At 34.8% G+C, this 9,431-nt stretch overlaps 1 long non-coding RNA gene across 1 annotated transcript; it reads left to right on the top strand.

Annotated features, from left to right (window-relative positions):
• The first annotated feature begins 1,139 nt into the window (after window positions 1–1,139).
• LOC132285393 (uncharacterized) lies at window positions 1,140–6,452 on the top strand. The gene is made up of 5 exons (XR_009472534.1): window positions 1,140–1,342; window positions 1,446–1,487; window positions 2,025–2,077; window positions 3,853–3,995; window positions 5,254–6,452. It is a non-coding gene; the product is annotated as an uncharacterized LOC132285393 (long non-coding RNA).
• The last annotated feature ends 2,979 nt before the right edge of the window (window positions 6,453–9,431 follow it).

Raw genomic sequence — 9,431 nt, 5'->3', positions numbered from 1 at the left:
AAGGCTGAAGGGGCTTTAATTAGGTCTGCGAAAGTGGACGGGCCTAAATCAGGTCAGCGGTGGCGTTGCCACCATTGTCGAAAGCCTGCTGCCGTCATCACCACTGCTTCGAGCCACCGTCTGTAGCAAAATGTGGTTTGTGAACTACTCCGGCGAGACCCAAAAGTTTTGGTTCCACTTTTCGCTTCAGTCTGGTGAAGCGTACTGACCCGATTCAACAAACAAGTCGAATGAATCGATGATGGTAGTGGTGTTGGTGTTGGGTCCAATAAGGGCTTTACAATCGTTGTTGGCAATGGAGGTGTGGTGGGTTTGATTAGGGCTCTGCAATTGGTATCGCATGGCGGTGGTGTTGGGTTTCAATTACAATTGGTGATGATGGTGATGGGGATCGATTAGGAATTTGCAAGTGTGCGTATGCGTGTTGGGTTTAATACGCTGATGTGAGGTTTTGATTTAAGGGGAGCGGTGGTGTCTCCTGCTGTGGTGGTGATGGAAAGGGTGTGTTAGTGGTTATAGGATGAGTATAGAGGTGGTTGTCACCGGTTATGGGATGAGAATAGTGATGGCAGTGGCTATCACCGATTGTGGTATGAGTATGGTGGTGGCTGTCATCGATTATGGTGATGGTGGAGCCAGTGGCGCAGATGCCGGTGGTGAGATGAGAGCTGAGGGAGGGAGGTATTGCTTAGTTATGCATCAAGGGCAATTATGTCATTTAAGCCTTCAGATTTTTATCAATTAAATGTTGAAGGGTAATTTCATATTTTACCAACATTTTAGGGGCTGTTCGGCTGAAATTTTTGATAGGGGGTGTCATTGTTTCAAAACAGGTTAACTTGTATCTGAGATCGATTGAAGATGTTGAATTCCACCTTCTGCTTCCTTTTACTTCCACTCGGCTCCTTTATTTGATTCATTCCAGAATTGCTTCATTTCTGTTTTTATTTGCCGGCTTCATTTGCTTCTTTCTTTTTTTACTTTGCTCATTTCTTTGTTTAATTTCATAATAACTTTAATTAAATTTTTATTTGGCTGAGTTAATTTATTTTCGGGAACAAGTTATCTTGTTCGCTCACCCGACGGTGTCCTTATGTCATTGTACTTTACCCAAAATAATAATTCAACCACTGCCCAATACGCAGTTTGAAAGCTTTAAATTATAATTTGGTAAATTTAACCCAATTGTTATTCTTCCAACCCTAGTATTCTGTTCTTTTATCTTTCTATTAATTCCACTGCTGAGGCGCTAGAAGCTGCCGCCGGTAATCTGGGTCTTTACTAAATCTGTAACATCTCACTGAGTATTCGGTACATCTCTGTAACTCTTTCTATATTTCAGGTACTCTCAGTCACACACATCCTACCCCTCTCTCTCTTGGTTGTTATGATTCGCTCACAAATCTTTGTTCTCATCGAATTAACGTCCCTCCTTATATCTACAGTTGCTGCAATCTGAAAGGTTAGGCATGTCTCTCAGTCACCAGGTAATTAACTCCACCAATTCTTTTTCTTACTTTTAAATCTTTTGTTATGATTTGATGTTAGAAAAAGTTGTGAATGCATATATATTTATATATAGAGAGAGAGTAATGCTACTATGAGATCTTTGTCATCACACTTGTCATGAACTTATATTATCATGTTGTCAATGTTTGATCTCACTAAAAAAAAATTAGTTCAATATACCATGAAATAAAATTATAGTTTAAGGTTAATAGTGTAATTTGGTCAAAAGAAAGAATTTGTGAATTTTAGTACAAAATTTTAATTATATAATCTTCATACAATCCTCTTTCAAAAGGTTTTATTTGTGACTTAATATTTGTACATGATTGAGACAAAAAGATGGAGAGCTCACGGGAATGTGATAAGCCAGACGCCCTAGTAACATTACTATATATATATATATATATATATAAGATGTGAATGAAAATATGCTAGTAAGTAGTAAGTAGTTCAGTATTACTTTCTAAATTTTGCAGTTGTTCTCTAACACGATAAATTTTGTCCTTTTAATACAGGTTTACTTCTTGGGGAGGAATAATCTAAATGGCATGAGTAGAGTCAGGAGAGAGTAAGTTATTTTGTGTTCATTTTTTATTTAAACAAAGTTGAGGTTATTTTGATAAATTTATGATTAATAGAGAGATTAAGGTAAGGGATTCAAGGGAAGGTTGAGGATTCAAGTGCCCATTGGAATAAAGTGGTGTGAGTTATTTATCATGATAAAAAATAATAATGACCTTTTTTTTAACACTCAGTATAAATCCTGTATACAATTCTCATAACATGTTTATTTGTCTATCCTATAAATGAAAAACAATAAGAAATTCTAACACTGTGAAATCAAGTGTTAGAGCCAACTATCTAATTAAAAAGTATTTTAGGGTAATTAAAAAGTATTTTAGGAATATTTTAGAAAATATCCTTTTAATGCTAAATCTAGATCCCCTTTAAAAGTAAGGTAATTCAGTCATGTTCTCTTAAATTCTCAAAACTTCAGTCGCTCGAACCCGTCGCTGCCCCGATTGTGCTACCGGAGGCTTTGGGGAAGTCGGAATAGGAGAGCACTCATCTTGGGGTGGGCTTACTACTTAGATGCTCTCCATTTCTAAGTTCATAGCCTTCGCGGTAGCTTCGTCGATGTTACCTACCAAATAAAAGGCCTATTCGGGAAGACCATCTAATTCTCTGGTAAGGATCAATTGGAAAAAGGTGACTCTATATTTTTTTATGAGATTTCTTAATTGTTAATTGAATTCAATCTTAATGAGTGCGTATTAGGTACAGAAATCTCATTCTTTATCCGAAAGAATAGTTTGAAACTATATATTTTGAAATCATTATGAATATGGAATTCAAACACGACGTGCATTTCGTGTCATTTCTCGTACGCCAGGAAATTCATAGACGATAAATCTGGGAAGAGGAATTAAGAAGTTATCGAAAATCGTTTTTTTCTATAAGAATTTGGTTCAAGGGACAGGGAGAATCTCTTCATTACATGATTCCATTCTTTTATTTCAAACCTATTTGGTTATCCAAATGAACCCTTCCAATGTTTGAAATAAAAGGTGTTATATCAGAGGTATTGGTTATAGTTTATCACAATCATTTTGCAATTTGAGCCCTTGCCAACATGAATTTCAAATAACTCGTTACACCTTGTTATTTGAAATCCAAATATGTAATACTCTCACATCCATCCATTTGAAATCCTCTCAAATCCATCAAATTATATTACTTACACAATTAAACCCGAATCTCTTCTTTTGTAATCCTTTAATCCAAATGGAACTGAAAAGTCCTTCGACCACCCATTTTGACTCAAAATCAAGAAATTAATACTTTTATTTATCGAATTAAAAAGTCTATTTCACCCTCAATCTTCTTTCTAACCCCAAATATATCTTAGTTCATCTTCTCTATTCCATTCTATAAAAAAAATTAACTCTACATCTAACAACTATTAAAAGTATGCTGATTGTTTAATTTTGTATATGCATTCTTTTATGCAACAATTATTTTGGTGGTGCTTTTTTGTTTATATGTGTGTGTGTGTGCGCGCTAACTCGATGCACCATTACAATGAGATTTATTTTGTTGTGAAGTATAGATGAGTGGAATATGTGAAACGGATTTGTTGAAGAAGTATAGTGGTGGTGGGATACACAAGTATTGAAGTCTTCTTTTGCGACTGATATAACTAGGTTTATGAAGAAGTCTTATGTAAAAGACATACTTTTGAATGACCGATACAAAAAATGTATAATAATGTGTCTTTTAATTTTTTAATAGTTATTTTGTATATTATAAATTTTTTTTTTTTCCTTTCATTCTGTCTACTAGGTTCTGGAGGCTCATGGTGGGGGTTTTACGAGGAAAGTCTGTGACTTATCACAATTATCAAGACCTACGAGTCAAGATAGCGCATTGTTTCAGTCGCTAAAGCTAAAGTATACCGAGATAGCTTTAAGCACTAACATATCTCTGTAAGTAACTTATTTTTTAGCAATCTAATAGTATTTGGTAAATAGCATATATATATCCTATTTTTTTAACTTAAATTAACAGATCACGGATCCGGAACTTAGTAACCGGATGAATCAGGTTTTAAGTTTTCCCTGGGTAGTGATAAGAGATTTTTCTACTAATTTAACTGTGGTTTGCTTTTATTCAGGTAATACTATATAATCAGTCCTTTTAATATTTTAATATTGCATCAAGAATCTTTTATCTGGGTTAAGCTTTGTTTTATCCTGTGGTCAGTATATGTACGATTTGCATGCCCTTCTATCACACAGTTTCTTAGACTAGCTTGTGTGGCTTCAGTAATTGGTTTGCGAATAAATTTTTTGACCAAATTAATGGAAACTAATAGAGCGCAAATCATGATCCCGTAAATAACAAAAATACACATATCCCACATATATAATAATACATTCATACTGGATCTAGTAATGTATTTTCTAGTACACAAGTACAAATGCAAACATACACACCTATATTGTCTTATACTCTAACAAGATCATGTGTAAGGCATATTAGGAAAGAAAAGTGCATCACTGGAAGTCTTGCTTACATAGGACGTTGGGAAGAAAACTCGAACATGTGAACCCAGACCATACCAAGAAATGAATCTCGTATCACGTTTCATAATGAGAAATAGAGCAAGTAAGATCATATCTATTTTTTTAACTAATGGGCCATTAGCCCAGAGAGCAGGGTAGGGGTTCGAGCCTAGTGGGCCATGTGTGTTTTTTTGGCTCTCTTTTTTGTTCTACCTAGAGCTTGAATTGAATTACATCCATAACATAAGTTGAGGTTCAAATGGACCAATTAATCTAATTAAGTGACTCCCGCATGACCATAATGTCCAAGATTTGAAATGTATATATTTTGAAACAAGCATTATTATTTTATTGACCAATTTTTTATGCTTAGATGGCTGAAACCTTTTAAAGTTTGCCATCAATAGATGTTGAGGTTTAGATGCAAGATAACCCCTTTAACAATTTGAGGTACATCAGTTATTGGATTTTAGATTTTTCACTAGTTGGGAACATAAAATCTGGATTACTAGGTCTAATATAATAGATTTCACCATTCTTTCCCTAGAAAACCTTCCGATTCCTATTCTTAATTGATATTTGGTAACAACCGTCAATGAGATTTCTTTTGATCCTTTTGATTGCTCGTAAAATGTTGGAAAGACATAAATTAAGGTGAGAGTTTCTTGTATTGATACAGGTTGAATCAAGCTTCATATTCTGATTGTATCAGACTGATACAAACTTCATACATACTGCTGTAAAATATGAGCTTCTTGATGTTTACTTTCCAAAACTGAAGTCGGAGTTTATTTTGCTTTTATAACTACAATCCTTTGAACTCTTGAAATCTTAGCTCGATCCCAAGGCTTGGTGAACTGCGGCGGTTGACTTTTTCAGCTTAGATTGACTTTTTCAGCTGGGATTGCTTATGGTTGACCTAAGTTGAGGGCATATTTAATTTCTATTGATAGAGAGCCGAACTATACTTATTTCCCTAATAGACTTGCAATCAAATTGTATTTTATTTGTAATTGCAACAACTGGATCTTTTGGTTTGGAAAGTGCTTCGTAGCTCAAATTTATGTTTGTTTCTTAGCCATCTAGTGAGTTACTTAGATTTTTGTGTCTTTTTCTTCAAACACTTGTGTTCTCTCTTTCTCAATACTTGAAAGAATCAAGATCTGCTCATGGTTCTGTATATATATATCTTTTGTTTAGGCTCCATTTGTTTCAATGTAAAATATTTTTCGTTGTTTTGTTGCATATAAAAGTATTAAAATTATTTTTTTGAGTAAAATGTTTTTTGCCATACATCCTAAAATGACTCGTAGTCTTCACTGTTTGGGATTCCTTATTCATTTTCAACAATTTTCATGTTTATTTTATTTATTTTTTTTTTTTTTTGGCACAAGCAAACTAGTATTTGAGGTGATTAGGTTTTGATCATGATATCAGAACTGTTTGTTTGATCTATTATGTCCAGTTCAAAGTTAATTTCATTGACATTTTGGTTTGATTTGATTTGAAGAATAATTTATTTATCTTCAAAATTCTTTTAAGCCTCTTTTAACCCAAGTTTTTTCTACTGGAAATTGGGATTACATCTTATAATTCCGTGTCCAGACTTTTTGAGAAAATTTCTAACGGATGTATTTTGATTTACTTGTCTTTCTTTTCCGAGAGGGATCATTGGACTGGATGGAAGAGGCAGTGAGAGAGCAAACACAAATGTTGGAAAGGGTGCTAAGTTATCAACCAACACAATTAACAGATTGAATAATTATTTTTTTGGTGCTTTTTTGTTTATATATATGTGCTAACTCAGTGCACCAGTACAATGAGGCTTGTTTTGTTTTTTTGTAAAGTATAAATGACTGGGGGATATATTGGGTTTTTTGTGTGTGTGGGTGGTGATTCATTGTCAAGTAGTACTTAAAATCATGTTTCTTTTGCCAAAAGTGGGATACATTCTGACTTGTGGTACACCGTACGCCATTGAAATGGATTTGTTGATCAAGTATGGTTCAAAGTTCTGTTTTGATTCAAGTATGGTTCAAAGTAGAAAATACTGAGAAATAGCACGAACGATGGCATAAACAACCAGTTTATATTGATTGTAATTTGTACAATTAATTAATCACTGTATGCACACCAAAACAACAGCATACAAGGTAAAAGTGCGGGAAAGTAAAATTTTGTAAATTTTGGAGTAAGTTTTGCGGAAAGTAAATTTTGGTAAAATTCCTTCACATAGGTAGGAATCTTTACTTTTCCCAAGATTTTCAACCAAACTTTCAAAAAAAATTGAACTCGCCCTTGTCTGTCCATATGATCAGATATTGTTGCAGTACCTAATGCCTGAGCGGTTCCCTTTTCAAACTCGAAGGTGTATCCGTACTCATCCATCATGTCATCTGGAGCCTCTACATTGTTGTTCTAAAGATCAAAAGACACTTTGACTGCTTTCTTTCCATTCATCAAGTGCACGCATTTCCAACATCACGACAAGGGTTTGGTTAGGTTTTCGGAAGAGAGGAAGAATCATGTCGAGGCAACTAAGATTTTAATCGGTCATCACTTAATCTCCCACCATTTGATGAGTCAGCCACTGTAATTTCAGTCTCGGTGGCATTAGGTAAGCCGAGCGAGGTCATGCTGAATTCCATTGTAGTTAGACCCTTTTACTTCTGGTGCAATGTCTCTGCTGCATGTGAATAAGTCAGATATATTCTGTTCAAACACAAGTTTTTTTGTGGTGCAGCCAAGTCCATTTATGTATTCTCTGTCTGATTGTCACCTAGATCACGCATTGCCATCCACTTCTTCAGTTTCGGCCCGTTCCAAAGTTTTTCTATAGAATTGGATTTTCCATCTTCACCTCTCATTTTCAGCACACTCATCAAGCTCTAATAGATCAACAATTTCCATGGGATCAGCACCTTCTCATCCATATCAATATCTTCTTCATAGCCCTTATTTGGCTCATCAAGCTTCAATCCTGTAGGATCTGCAAATGCTTCTTCTTCTTTGTCTAAGTAAATGTCGATCTGCAAATGCTTCTTTTTTGTCTAAGTTAATTAATGTCTTCAAAATTCTCAGTGTTCTCAAGACCATCTTGGTTTCTGTCATCATTTTTTTTTGGAAGCTCATTGAAGACTGTATTCGTACTCGACTTCTCTCCATGAGATTCAAAGACTCCAGGAGCTCTCGGAGTGTGGCTGCTGATTGGAGACTACCAAGTGTGGTCATTGATAACAATAGTGGTACTGATTGAGCTGTGCTCTCAGTTCGTTCCTTGGTGTGCTTGCTTCCTCTGTATTGATGTATGGAGGGTGGTTGATGCCTTCGGGCTTTCTGTTTGGGCCTTAGTGCCTTGTTAGTTGTTGTTTTGCTACCTATTTGGGCAGCCTGTGTATTGTTTTCCTTTGTTTTTGAATAAATTGATTTACCCAAAAAAAAAAAAAAAAAAGAAAAAAAAGAAAAAGAAAAAAGCAGTGGGAGGATCTTCCTTACTCTTATCTTTTTTGACATAATGACCAAGATTGATTTGTTTTTTTAAGTACAATTAAGTTTTTAAAAGTTTATAAATACATGTTTTCTCACTTAGGCTCCATTCGTTAGGAATGAAGTAAATTGGATGGAAGGGAGAGAAGAAGGGAAGAATGAGACATCCCTGGGGAAGAGATTATGGACCTCTCTCGTTTTGTTCCGTTGGATGAAAGAGAAGAGAAGAACCTACAAAATTCCTTTGTTCGTTGCAAGAGAAGGGAAGGGAGAATTTAAAATTATTTTTATCATTATACCTTTCATTATTATTATTTTTTTTCCTGGTAAATAACCATCATCTTTACTACTCATTTAAACAATACCATTAATTTCATTTTAATTTATTGTTTGCTTTAATTATATATATATATATATATATATATATATATATATATAATCATATTTCATCATGAATAATAATAATATAAAAAAAAGAGTAAAGTGCACTAAACCCCCCTAAACTATGACCCGATTGCAAGAAACCTCCTTGAAGTAAGTAAAATCCCCTAAAGTATCATTTTGTTGCAAAAGTTAATAAGCTGTTAACGGAAAAAGTAAATTACTTTTTAGTCCTTGAGTTGAACGACACCGTATTTAGGTTCTATATAATTTCAACTACTGTTGTGACAAATACAATCTTAGGTCCAATAAAAAGGTGACAGCACATCAACCTTTTGTTTTCTTTTTCCATTTTTGTTCTTTCTTCTTTACTACTGCTACCCTTTTTCTTTTTCCAAGCCCAAGAGACAATCTCACATGTGCACGGAGGAAGAAGAGGAAGACGGAGACTGAGATAGAAAAAGTCAGGAAATGAAGACGACGTGGACGTCTGCGTGCTCTGAATGATGGCAAGCACAGACTATTCGGCGGTGCACTGATGCAAGAGAACTGAAACACACCGGCGACAAACTGAAACGCACTAGCGGAACAGATCCAAAAAAAAAAATTTGTAAAAAAATTAAAAACATATCCAAACCAAATTGATTGAAGAGAAAAATAAATAAATAATAAATAAATAAATAAAATCTACTTCTACCTAGTTGAGGTTTCTCAATTCTTCAATTGATGGTTTTGGGCACTTAATTTAATGCCCAAGGAGACGAATTTGACAGCGGCTGAAAATATGAAAATGGGTGAAATGTTAAGTTTGGGTTTGGGTTTGAATTTGTATTTGCATTTGCAGGGGTAGAGAGATCGCCAATTGTGGTGTTGGATTCGTGGCGGTAGTTTTTTTTTTTTTTTTTTTGTGGGTTTTGATTGTGGGTAAGGGGTCCTGTGGTGGTTGGCGGGGTGGGTATTGTGGCGGTAGTTTGGGGTTAGGATGGTGGT

The sequence above is a fragment of the Cornus florida genome, unplaced genomic scaffold (assembly GCF_030987335.1).
Source record: "Cornus florida cultivar Cherokee Brave unplaced genomic scaffold, ASM3098733v1 CherokeeBrave_3.0.0_Hap2_Chr11, whole genome shotgun sequence".
NCBI lineage: Eukaryota > Viridiplantae > Streptophyta > Magnoliopsida > Cornales > Cornaceae > Cornus > Cornus florida.
This window is presented reverse-complemented; position numbering and strand designations above follow the sequence as displayed.